At 42.0% G+C, this 13,582-nt stretch overlaps 1 long non-coding RNA gene across 1 annotated transcript; it reads right to left on the minus strand.

Moving 5' to 3' along the window:
* Positions 1-4,298: 4,298 nt before the first annotated feature.
* LOC309800382 lies at positions 4,299-12,654 on the minus strand. Its single transcript, XR_014293449.1, has 4 exons — positions 12,581-12,654; positions 12,095-12,125; positions 7,475-7,540; positions 4,299-4,346 (listed from the first exon to the last, which is right to left on the minus strand). It is a non-coding gene; the product is annotated as an uncharacterized lncRNA (long non-coding RNA).
* Between the last annotated feature and the right edge of the window lie 928 nt (positions 12,655-13,582).

Genomic DNA, 13,582 nt, shown 5'->3' on the forward strand with positions numbered 1-13,582 from the left:
ATGGTGACAAATAATATTGTACATATTTCAAATATCATTGAATATAACAACACAAGGGGTGACTCTTAGGTGAACTACGGACTTTTCATTAGTAAAAATATACTTACATTGTTTCACTAATTGTAACAAATGTACTTCACCTATGCTATATATTATTAATAGCTGAAACTGGAGTGATAGGATACAGGAATTTTCTGTACTGCATGTACAACTTTTATGTCAATATAATCCTGTTCTAAATAATGTCTAATAATTTAAAGAAATCTCAAAACATGGTTTCAGGGAGGGATGAGTTGTTGCTAACGTTCAAAAATCAGCTAAAGTCTAAACCGTAACTAGAGACCATCTTCACTCTTAAACATGAACCAAATGTTGAATTTTAAATGTATGTTTACTTCCATGGTTAAAACAGTACCAGCTGGCTTAGTAAGTTTCAATTTGAACACATGGAATAAAAGAAGAATACTGCTTAATATTTCATAGCTTTTTCTTCAATATGAGGCACTGAATCAACTAGAATAATTATTCTTGAGTGAACCTAATGAAAAATTTTCCACAGTACCTTCAGCTGGGTCATTTATAGGGTGCCCCCTAAAATGTGGCCAGATGCGGAACTTTTTCAGCCAGCCTGGGATTGATATTCTTGACCTCTCATGAGTGTTTCTTCTTCTGGCATTCTGGGAGCAGCATCCTGGGAAATGCATTACAATAGAGACAATTATTGACATCTTGCTGGCAGAAGACAATGGGGAAATTAGCAATAATTTATTCACAGTTCAATCCTTTGGTCCCTTTCCTCACCAGCGGCCCAGCAGAGCCTCCTGAAACAAAGTTGGACTTAGGAAGATATTGCAGTTTGGTATGCAGTGCAAACACCCAACAGACATGTTTTGTGGGCAAATATCTTTATTTAACTGAGAATGTCTAGAAACTCAGCAAACCATTGGGACCATGACTGATGGACTGGATTCAAATCCCGTTTGGAAGAAGCATGTGCTTGGGAATGATATGTAGATCCCTCTTTGCCTCAGTTCCCTGTTCTGAGATGTAGAAATGTTAATATGGCCTACTTTTAGCATTATGTCATGTGGCCAAAAATGATTGAATACAGGTAAAATGTTTGAAAAATAAAGGACCGGTGCTTCACAAATGCTCTATAAGTGTTCAATCCTGAATGATGGCATGAAGAAGCTGGATATTTCGTAGCTGTTGAAAGGAGAGAAGGTATTTGACGGCTCCAAGTAAAGGGGGATTCAAGCTTACTCTTCAGCTTTTTCATGGGAACAATGCTTTACAGCTCATGGAGAATATCCATTATCATGTCTGACACCCAGCCCTGTTGGGGGTGAAGGGGAGGGCAAAGTGGGGGCTGTAACCCATATGTTATGGTGGAGGGTGTGGAAATTTAGAGAGATAAGTGTCTGTCCAAGAGTCACAACCATGATGAATGATGGATCACGGACAGGACAGACAGAGCCAGTGCCCACCCTGAGATCAATACCTGGGGTAGATCTCTTGGGTCTGTCTTCACTGTATGCAGTGTTTCTTGCCCAGCACACAGAAACAGAGTCGGCACAAGTGATGGAAGACAGACTTTCCACAGGAGAAGGACATTTCGTTTCCTTAGCACAGAATCCGATAGTGAATATTAGCCTCAAAGGAGAAAGGTGGAGTGAATTTCCTCCATCTACTCCTGGAGGCTCCTTCTTTCTCGGACTCCTCCAGAACTGGGTGTGGCATGTGGGTACAAGCATGGGCTCCCTGCAAAAGGAAGGAGGCCTGCCTAGCACTAGGTGCTTCAGGTAAGGGGGGAGGACTCATCCCGAGGCTCTAATAGGAAACACAATGAGGGAAGTGGCAGAGAGATGTATCATAACCATTCAGAATGCTATGAGACCTACTAAGAGATGAGATTTCTTATTAAATGAAGTTGTAATTGACCCAGCAGTAGAGATGCTGAAACCCAGTTGTGTTCATTAAGAATCCAGCCATGGAGCAACTAAGTCCGTGCACCACAACTACAAAGCCTGGGGTCTAGAGCCCGCAAATCACAAGTACTGAGCCCATGTGCCACAACTATTGAAGCCCATGCACCTAGAGCCCGTGCTCTGGAACAAGAGAAGCCACCGAAATGAGAAGCCCGTGCACTGCAACAAAGAGCCAACACAGCCAAAAAAAAAAAAAAAGAATCCAGTAAACATTTGCCTGGGTGGTGATAGGATTTGTTTTCCAGGTTAAATGAGGCTCACTTGGTATAAAATCAATGCACACACTGAAAGTGTACAGTTTATTTACTTTTATATCCATACCCATTCATGATGCAGTGGTGATGGGAATATTTTCTAGAAAGTTGGCACCAGTAACAGTGATGTTTAGGGGAACATAAATCAAGGGAAACATAACACCAAAAGTTCACATACACACACAGAATCATCCCACTCATTTCACATACAGACACACCCAGTCTCATGCACACGAACCTACACCACCTAACCGTAATGCAGATTCTTCCTGGAACTATAGTAATTGGTCACATTACTTGTAAATCACTTTCTATCACCAGGGACCCTACTCTCATTCCCAGCACAAATTTGGAATCAGTTTGCCCTCTACACTAAAACCAGCAAGAATGTCCCACTTTCTCATCTTCAAAGTTCTTCCTCCCCAAGTGACTGATTCCAGAATACATACCGTTTTCACGTTCTGGGAAGGTCACCTGCAATTACAGAAGAGAAAACACTATGAGGATAAGATCACAGTGATGCTCAGGTCTTTTGTTCATTTGCTGACAGTAGAAAACCTGATAAGAAACAGTGGTCCAGGGGACCCAGCAAGGGTTATCAGAGCAAACCTACTCAGGCTGAAAGGCAAGAACTTTGCTAGGAGGATGGAACTTCCAAGTCCATTTAGGTTGGAAATTACAGAATTCTTTGCCTAGAGGAAAAATAGCTGCAGGAGAGAGAGCTCTGTACTCTACAGGCTGTAATGGATGCTGTCAATTTTAATGTCCTGTGGAATCAGGCACCATGAGTTGGTAATAGACTCTCACTCCACATTCTCCCAATCAAGGGAATTGTATGTATCTGGAATGAATACCCTCAAATATTCATAACTTAATTCTATTGAAAGAGAAATAAAGCCATATTTCTATCTCAGACCAGAAGAAATCCAGCTTACCTTGGGGATACACGGAGGCTTTTCTTCTGTCCTATCACGGTGCATGTCATCCGCCACATCCTCAGGGAGAGCTGGAGGGACAGAGAGTAACTGTCAGGACACTGGTGATGCTGCTCAGGAATTACTCAGGGTCTTTCTTCTCGAGAGGACATGGGGTGGTGTGTATGGATGTGGGAGGTTAGTAAGTGTGCGCTGAGCTGGTGATGGGCCATCCCCTTTGGGGAAGAAGGAAGGCAAAGGACAAGAGGAAGGAAATGAAAACAGAGATTTGGCTTTGAAGCTAAGGGAATCCTAATCAGAAGGGAAGGGTCGATCTAAGAAATTGTAAACACTAAAATGCATGCTCTGTTTCAATTACAGAGACACATGACCCATCCTGCCTCTTTTGAGCTTCTGCTAAATTGCCACTGTCGCTTGATTTTTCCCAGATCACTCTTCCCCCAGCATCCACAATGCCAGCTACTGCATTTATCATGTCTTCTGTTGTATATTATATACTTGATTAACAGCAACCTCTATTAAAGGAGTGAATACAATCCTAGACAAAATATGCTATATTTATTCACTAATCTCTTGTCTTAAAGAAAATCAAATACACAAGATTTGACAAAACTGAAATCCTACCATTTAGATACAACCACTATCAATCCTATCATATTTTTCTCCCAGTCTTTGTTTTCAATACAATGTACGTATGCCCACTGAGTCAGGGGCTGTCCGTACTCTAGGGAGCTGTTCCATAAGTGGGACACTTCGTTATGAAGACGGAGCCCAGACTGAGCACAGCCTGTCTCTAACCTTACACAATACCCTACATGTGCTAACCAGAACACAAACTTCCATATTAGGCAGTGACAAGCACAAGAAAGAGCAGCTCATGTGCAAAAGATCATTTTTGATGAGCAAATCAAGAAAAGGTGATTGTAGAGCACAGTCATGTCTAAGGACACAATTTCTCTCTATTGTATCATTAAAATATGAAAAAAAAGTCAGAACTCTACACATATTTCATTCTTCTTTGTGATTTCATATCCACTTTCCTCAGTCTCCAAAGGAGGAGATTTAACCCTAAAGTTCCAGGAACCCTCTGCCATTAGATCCTACCTAAGTGTTGTTCCTACCTGTATCCTTTTCCTCATCACAGCCACAAATGCTATCCAGAGTCGATTCTGTAGAAACACGAATACGAATGTACAAGTCTTATGGATACATTTAAAATGTGACTAATGTGACTGAGTAATTGGTTATTTTATTTTGTTTTATTTTAATACACTAAGATAATCATTGACTGAATTAAATAAATTGTAACAGGCACATCTAGCTAGTGGCTACCACGTTGTAATACACATCCCTCTCTCTCTCTCCATATAAATGTATATATATATATATAATATATGGAGAATGTTACCACCACTCCCCTGTTTATTCACCTCTGTATGTTGTATCAATTAAAGTTGACTATTTGCTGATGGTTTAATGAAGGTAAAACCTCTGCCCCGTGAAGGTACTTAGCCAAAGGGGTAAGAGGGATGTGTCCCTCTGCTGGTTTCCCTGGTAACCGATGAGCCCATCTGCTGTCAATCCCCCCTTTAACTGGTAGCCTGCCTATTCCGCCCAGAGAGAAGAATGCTGCTACTGCTGCTGCTGCGTTCTGCCTGCCATCGCCTATCTACAGTGGGATGTCTCTCCAGGACCACTTTGCTTAAGACGTGAAAGATCTCCCATCTATTAAACCATGAATGTCTCTGTCCCTGACTCCGGGCTCTTTCCTTAGCCCTGAGGCTGAGCAAGTACAGGGCTTGCAGGCGTGAGAGGTGCAGCCCAACACCTTCTGCAGGGCAGTTTGCTGGCCACATTTGATGATTCCTTTGTAGGTGCTTCCTAGGCTCATGCACACTTGCCAGGCACTCATGAGACCTTGGGGACACTGAAACAGTAATGTCAACTCCCAGATCCTAGAGGAATTCCCGACAGGTGTTCCACTTGAGGGGAGAGGTAATGAGCATGGCCCAGTGCACCTGTGCTAGACATAATCAGCGAGCAGGTGCAGAAGGGAGGGAGGGACATTCACTCACATCATGAGGCCATCCTTCTCACCACTGCCTCTGAAAAATCCAGGGAAGGAAGGGACAAAATGCCCTTAGAAGGTAAATGGCCTGTACACTGAAAACTATAAACCACTGCTGAAAGAATTAAACAGGGAAAAAATAATTGAAATGACATAGCATATTCATAGACTGGAGACATATTATTGTTGACATTTCTACACTACACGAAGGTAAGTAGTAATTCATTGTAATACATATAAAAATCCCAATGTCATTTTCAAAGTAAAAGAAAAAAAATCCTAAAATACATATGGAACCACTAAGGACTCCTAACAGACAAAACAATCCTGAGAACAAAGAACATAGATGGAGGCTTCTCACTTCCTGACTTCAAAACACATTACAAAGCCACAGGAATCAAAACTGTACGGTATGGACATAGAAACAGATACATAGGCCTAAAGACCAGAATAAATAACCCCCAAGAAAACTCATAGATACATGGCCAAATGAAATTCACCAAGCTTCTAAGACAACAAATAGGGAAAGTATAGTTTTTTCAACAGTCAATAGGATGAAAATATAACTTACAGAAAGATTACAAACATATATCAGAAAAGGAGCAAATGTCCAAAACATCTAAGAAAAACACTACAATTCAAATGCAAAATACATTAAAAAATTAAAAAGGGCAAATAACTGGGTTCAGAAATGTGCAAAGACTTAAATAAGACATTTCCTGAAAAAGACATACAAATGGCTAACAAATATAGGAAAAGGTTCACAGCCTCACTAATCATCAGGGCAAGGAAAATGAACACCTCACACCTGTTAGGCTGTGTATTATAAAGAAAAAAATTAACAGCTTAAGGCAAAGATGTAGGGAATTGGAAACTTTGTACACTGCTGGTGGGAATGTAAAATAGTGCAGCTCTTATGAAAAACAGTACGGGGGTTCCTTATAAAATTATAAACAGAAATATCATATGATTCAGCAATCACAGTTCTGGGTATATATCCAAAGGAAATTAAATCAGTATCACAATGAGATGAACTTAAGTTCATTGCAGCATTCTCCACAATAGCCTAGATATGCAACCAACTTCACAAAACAAGTAAGGGTCCTGTGCCAGAGCTAACCTTAGGTACTTCAAAACAACTCCATAAGTCTCTTAGCCCCTTAGAGAGGATGAAAGCAATATTAGAGTTAAAAGTAACTTGAACCAATTCCCTTAGTCTGGAATACTGAAACAAAAGTTCTACAGCAGGGGAAGCCTCCTAAACACACAGCACCTGCCAGGGTTTACACAAGCCTTGGAAGAACTGGGAAGGATAAGACCAAGGCAGGCCTGAGGTAAGGTCAGAGCGTAGGCAGGACTGGGGTGTGGGGAGCAGGGGCAGGGCTGTCCGGATGGAGCAGTGGGTTGCAAGAAGAGCAGTGACCCTGGGTCCTGCTGCCCTGAGTCTCTCTCCTGGGCCTGGTGAATTTCAGGAGACCAGGTTTGCAGGTCTGTGAGAGCCAGTGTGTATAGCAAGCCCAGCAACCCCTTCACAGAGTCCTCTAGAATGCCTGCCAGCCATGAAGGGTCTTTAGGATCAGCTGGACGTGGAGGCCTCTCAAATGGAAAAATGTCTGCACATCAGCCTTGGGAGGTGCTGAGGCTGAAATGAGGAGACTGAGCACACGCATTGATTCCAAAGTATGTGTTCTGTGACTCATCCACCTCTGGGAGTGCGCATTCCATGAGGAATAAACAGTGAGGACAAAAGTAACATGAAGCTACAAGTCCTGAACGTGTAGAGGGAGAGAGTTCAAGTCTCATCAACCACCTGACACTCACTATAAGAATTTATTCTCTAGTGTCATGTGACTATGAGACTTTTGTTCCCACTAGGATATGGCCATCATACGTGAATGTAAAACTGAAACCAAAATCCTGGTGCAAAATACTCTACAGGTACCAAACAGAAACGAACCTTTCATCTTTGACAGTGAAAAAGCAATGAAAGAATAGTCTTGTGAGAAAGAAAATTTCTGAATGGCAAAGCAAGAAAAGATGACTATAAGCACAGTACAGTCAAAGGACATGGACACAATAACTCTATTATATCATTAAAATTTGGAAAGAGCAAATCAGAATCCTACACATATTTTCTTCTTCTCCCTGATTTCATATTCACCTTCCTTAGTTTCTAAAGAACCGGGTGGAACCCAAGTGTTCTAGGAATTGTTTCGCTTTATATCCTACCTGAGAGTTGTTCGCTATGTGAATCGTCATCAGCATCAGTGCTATGTATGCTCTCCAAGATCCATTCTGTACAAACACAACCATGAGCATAAAGTTATTATACAAGTTGACCCACCCATTTCTCCTACTCGACTTGCTGGCTCACACAGCATCCCCCTGGTCTTCCCTCCAGGTTCTCAGACCTCATCTGTGCTCTGTGCAGACAGAGTCCTTCAATAAGATATTGATCACAGTTGAAAATTTCAAATGAGGGAGAGATGCTGAGAAAATCACCTTTCGACCCCTCACTTCTATAGACCCATTTATAGCTTTCACCGTCAACCTTACCAACCTGAAATTCCAGATGGTACAGACACACTTCAAACATGGCTAGTGTGACCAAGCAATTGTGTGTTTTTTGCATTTTTTAATAGAATGAGTTAATTATTCTTTGAACTAAATTAATTATAAATAGACACATTTGGTTCGTGACTACCACACTGGAAAGCTCAGCTGTAAGAAATCCAAAGATGAGAAAGAGGCAACCAGCCACCCTTCCCCTGCTTGTTCTTTACTGCAGAAAATTTGATGGCCTGATCTGATCCTTCGTATGTAGGTATATCTTGGGCTCTTGAACCCACGCCAGGCATTGGGAGGGTCCTTGTGGACACTGAAATAGTACAGTCAACACTCAGATCCAAGAGGAATTCCCAGCAAGGGGCCCACTTGTAGACAGAGGTGAAGGGCATGGCCCAGTACACCTGTATTAGACATTATCAGAGAGTAGGTGCAGGGGGAGGGAGGGATTTCACTCTCTCCATGAGTCCATCCTTCTCAATCCTGACTCTAGAAGGCCTGAGGCAGGCAGTGGAAAAGGCCCCGTAGGAGGTGAAAATTTGTATACTGAAAACTACAGGACACTCTAGAAAGAAATTAAAGAAGAGACAAGTAATTGGAATGACATACCATGTTCATAGACTGGATTATTAAATACTGTTGGCATTTCTATACTACATAAAGTGATGTACACATATATCACAACAACCCAGAAAATTCCATGTCATTATTATAGAAGTGGACAGAATTCTAAAATACATATGGAACCCCCCAAGTAGATAAAACAATCTTGAGAGAAAACAGCAATGATGGAGATTAACACTTCCTGAACTCAAAACACATAACAATGCCACAGTAGTCAAAACAGTCTGCTACTGGGATCAAGATAGTGATATAGACCAATGAAATATAATAGAGAGACCCCAAATAAACGCACATATATATGGCCAACTGATCTTTGCCAAGGTTCTAAGATTACCAAGTGAAGAAAGGATAGTCTCTTCAATAATCAACAGAATGAAAAGGCAACCTATAGGATGGGAGGAAATATGTGTAAACCTTGTATCTGAATAAGGGACCAATATCCAGAATATATAAGAAACTACTACAAGTCAATTTCAAAAAAACAGCGGGCAAATAACTGAGTTTCAAAATGGGTAAAAAGCTTCACTAGACATTTCTCCATAAAGACATACAAGTGGTCAATCTACATATGAAAATTTGCTCAACCTCGCTAAGAATCAGGGAAATGGAAATCAAGCCACAAGGAGATATCACTCACACCTGTTAGGTTGTGTATTATAAAAAGACAATTAGGGCTTCCCTGCTGGCACAGTGGATGAGAGTCCGCCTGCCGATGCAGGGGACACATGTTCGTGCCCAGGTCTGGGAGGATCCCACATGCCGCTGAGCAGATTGTCCCATGAGCCATGGCCGCTGAGCCTGTGTGTTTGGAGCCTGCGCTCCGCAACGGGAGAGCCCACAACAATGAGAGACACATGTACTGCAAAAAAAAAAAAAAAAAAAAAAAGAAAGAAAGAAAATTAATGGATGCTGGCAGAGATGTGAAGAAGTGGAACTCCTGTACCCTGTTTTGTACCCTGTAGTAATGTAAAATGGTGTAGCCATTATGGAAAACAGAATGGATGTCCCCCAAAAATTATTAAGAGAACTCTCATAAAATCCAGCAGTCACTCATTTAGGTTTATATACAAAGGAGATAAAACAAGAATATCCAAGAGATATCTACAATCTCATGTCCATGGCAGCATTATACACAATACACAACATAGGAAAACTGCCTAGTGTCCATGGGAAGATGAATTAATAAAGAAAATGTAGTGTATACATAGAGTGGAATGCCATTCAGTCTTTGAAAAAGAAGGAAATCCTGCTATTTGCAGCAACACGAAAGAACTTGGAGGACATTTGTAAGAGTGAAATAAGCCAGTCACGGAAGGTCAAAAACTGAAAGAAAACTCTTAGAAGCAGAGTGTAGAAGGGTGGTTCCAAGAGCTGGCAGGAGGTTGACATGGGGAGTCTCTGTTCAATGGTTAGAATGTGTTATTTCAAAATGGAAAAGTTCTAGACACATGCTGTACAACAAGGTGCATGTAGTCAACAGGACTGACTGGACATTTCAAAACTTGTTAAGACGTTGGATTTCATCGTATGTGTACTTTTACAACAATAAAATATACATATGTAAAATAAATACCAAGTGGAAAAAGGGGAAAAAAGAAGAAAAATAAGGAAAGGGAGTCAACAGAGGGAAAGAAGAAAGGAGGAAGGGTCTCGAATGTACACAGGTATCAGGAGATAATGGGAGAGAAGCTCCTCTCCCCAGGCTTTAAAGAAGACATCTCTCCACAGTTCACTCCAGCAGGAGGGGGATGTCCTTTCTCTTCCCCATTCAACCAGAAGTGCCAATAGCATCCTAAGTGTGGCCCAGGCTGTGCTCTGGTGTACACTTTTCCTTGATCTCTAAACCAACCACACCTGACTCCCCATGGCTCAGGTGTCCTTAAAGTATCTCCTTCCACTTCTCTAAAGCATTTCCCTCTTCAAGTGCAGCCCGAGGCGGCAATCCTGTCCTCACACGTGGGGTCCACTGGGCGGGTCTCTGAGTTCTTAAGAGCCTCCCTGTGAGTAGCAGGCACTGAATCGCACACCAGGGTTCCCCTCAGCACCATCAGGTAACTACGACCTAGGGATTGACGATTTCTAGAACAACTTTACTCATAGACAGTCTCATGGTTAAACAAGTGACATTTTACAATCAAGCATTTTCAGTTTTTTCTTTGGTGGGGAAAATATTGACACATATAAGGCAATCATATTCTATTAAAGTATGTATTTCTCAAAGGACTCACTATCGAAAAAAAATTTTAAGTATAACTTTCCATGTTTTAATTGACTTTACTCTCAGACTTGTTTGCTTGCAAAAGCCTTCAGAAAATAGCAAGAACATACATCATCTGGCAGTTTGCACAGCAACATGAGTGGAGATCCTCTTGTCACACTGCTTGATTTCTCTGTCCCACCTTGCAAAGCACAACCTCCTGTCCTCCCTCCTGGGAAGGGAGCCAGTGCCCACCCTGTGCTCAATCCTTGGGGTAGATATCTTGGTTCTGTCTTCACTGTATGCAGTGTTTCTTGCCCAGCACACAGAAACAGGGCCGGCACAAGTGATGGAAGACAGGCTTTCTACAGGAGAAGGACATTGCGTTTCCTTAGCAGAGAATCCGATAGTGAATATTAGCCTCAAAGGAGAAAGGTGGAGTGAATTTCCTCCATCTACTCCTGGAGGCTCCTTCTTTCTCGGACTCCTCCAGAACTGGGTGTGGCATGTGGGTACAAGCATGGGCTCCCTGCAAAAAGAAGGAGTCCTGCCTAGCACTAGGTGCTTCAGGTAAGGGGGGAGGACTCCTCCTGAGGCTCTAATAGGAAACAGTTAGAATGAGGGAAGTGGCAGAGAGATGTATCATAACCATTCAGAATGTTATGAGACGTACTAAGAGATGAGATTTCTTATTAAATGAAGTTGTAATTGGCCCAGTAGTAGGCATGCTGAAACCCAGTTTTGTTCACTAAGAATCCAGCCATGGAGCAACTAAACCCGTGCACCACAACTACTAAGCCTGTGCTCTAGACCCTGAAAATCACAACTACTGAGCCCACGTGCCACAAATTTTGTAGCCCATGCACTTAGAGCCCGTGGTCTGGAACAACAGTAGCCACCGAAATGAGAAGCCCGCACAGTGCAACGAAGACCCAACACAGCCAAAAGAAAAAAAAAAGAATCCAGTAAACATTTGCCTGGTTGGTGATAGGATTTGTTTTCCAGGTTAAATGAGGCTCACTTGGTATAAAATCAATGCACACCCTGAAAGTGTACAGTTTATTTACTTTTATATCCATACCCATTCATGATGCAGAGTTGATGGGAAAATTTTTTAGAAAGATGACACAAGGAACAGTGATGTTTATGGGAACATAAGTCAAGGGAAACACAACACAAAATGTTCACATACACACACAGAGTCATCCCACTCATTTCACATACAGACACACCCAGTCTCATGCACACAAACTTACACCACCTAACCGTAATACAGCTTCTTCCTGGGACTATAGTAACTGGTCACATTACTTGTAAATCTCTTTCTATCACCAGGACCCCTACTCTCATTCCCAGCACAAATTTGGAATCAGTTTGCCCTCTACACTAAAACCAGCAAGAATGTCCCACTTTCTCATCTTCCAAGTTCTTCCTCCCCAAGTGACTGATTCCAGAATACATACCGTTTTCACGTTCTGTGAAGGCCACCTGCAACTACAGAAGAGAAAACACTATGAGGATAAGATCACAGTGATGCTCAGGTCTTTTGTTCATTTGCTGACAGTAGAAAACCTGATAAGAAACAGTGGTCCAGGGAACCCAGCAAGGGTTATCAGAGCAAACCTACTCAGGCTGAAAGGCAAGAACTTTTCTAGGAGGATGGAACTTCCAAGTCCATTTAGGTTGGAAATTACAGAATTCTCTGCCTAGAGGAAAAATCGCTCCAGGAGAGAGAGCTCCATACTCTACAGGCTGTAATGGATGCTGTCAATTGTAATGTCCTGAGGAATCAGGCACCATGAGTTGGTAATAGACTCTCACTCCACATTCTCCCAACCAAGGGAATTGTATGTATCTGGAAGGAATACCCTCAAATATTCATAACTTAAATCTATTGAAAGAGAAATAAAGCAATATTTCGATCTCAGACCAGAAAAAATCCAGCTTACCTTGATGATCCTCGGAGGCTTTTCTTCTGTCCTATCACGGTGCAGGTCTACCGCCACATCATCAGGGAGAGCTGGAGGGACACAGAGTAACTGTCAGGACACTGGTGATGCAGCTCAGGAATGACTCAGGGCCTTTCTTCTCGATGAGGACATGGGGTGGTGTGTATGGATGTGGGAGGTTAGTAAGTGTGGGCTGAGCTGGTGTTGGGCCATCCTCTTTGGGGGATGAAGGAAGGTAAAGGACAAGAGGAAGGAAATGAAAACAGAGCTTTGGCTTTGTAGCTAAAGGGAGCCTAATCAGAAGGGAAGGGTCGATCTAAAAAATGGTAAACATTAAAATGCATGCTCTGTTTCAATGACACAGACCCATGACCCATCCTGCCTCTTTTGAGCTTCTGCTAAATTGCCACTGTCTCTTGATTTTTCCCAGATCACTCTTTCCCCAGCATCCACAATGCCAGCTACTGCATTTATCATGACTTCTGTTGTATGATATTTTATACTTGATTAACAGCAACCTCCATTAAAGGACTGAATTCAATCCTAGACAAAATATGCTACATTTATTCACTAATCACTTGTCTTAAAGAAAATCAAATACACAAGATTTGACAAAACTGAAATCCTACCCTTTAGATACAGCCACTATCAATCGTATCATATTTTTCTCCCAGTCTTTGTTTGCTATACAATGTACGTATGCCCACTGAGTCAGCGGCTGTCCATACTCTAGGGAGCTGTTCCATAAGTGGGACACTTTGTTATGAAGAGGGAGCCCGGACTCAGCACAGCCTGTTTCTAACCCAGCTGTGCAGGAGAAGTGTACAGGCTAACAGTCAGGTTCCACTTTGAGTCCTTGGGTGTGGGCTACAGGAATTGACCAATTCTATGGCTTGTGGTAATGTTATCCAATACAATAAATAGCTCCCTGATTCTTATCTGCTTTCGGCCTTGTTTAAGCAATGACACCAGCACTGACAGATATGACCTGTACTGTGTACA

Source organism: Mesoplodon mirus (assembly GCF_964341445.2).
Source record: "Mesoplodon mirus genome assembly, chromosome: 3".
In the NCBI taxonomy this organism is placed as follows: Eukaryota; Metazoa; Chordata; class Mammalia; order Artiodactyla; family Ziphiidae; genus Mesoplodon; species Mesoplodon mirus.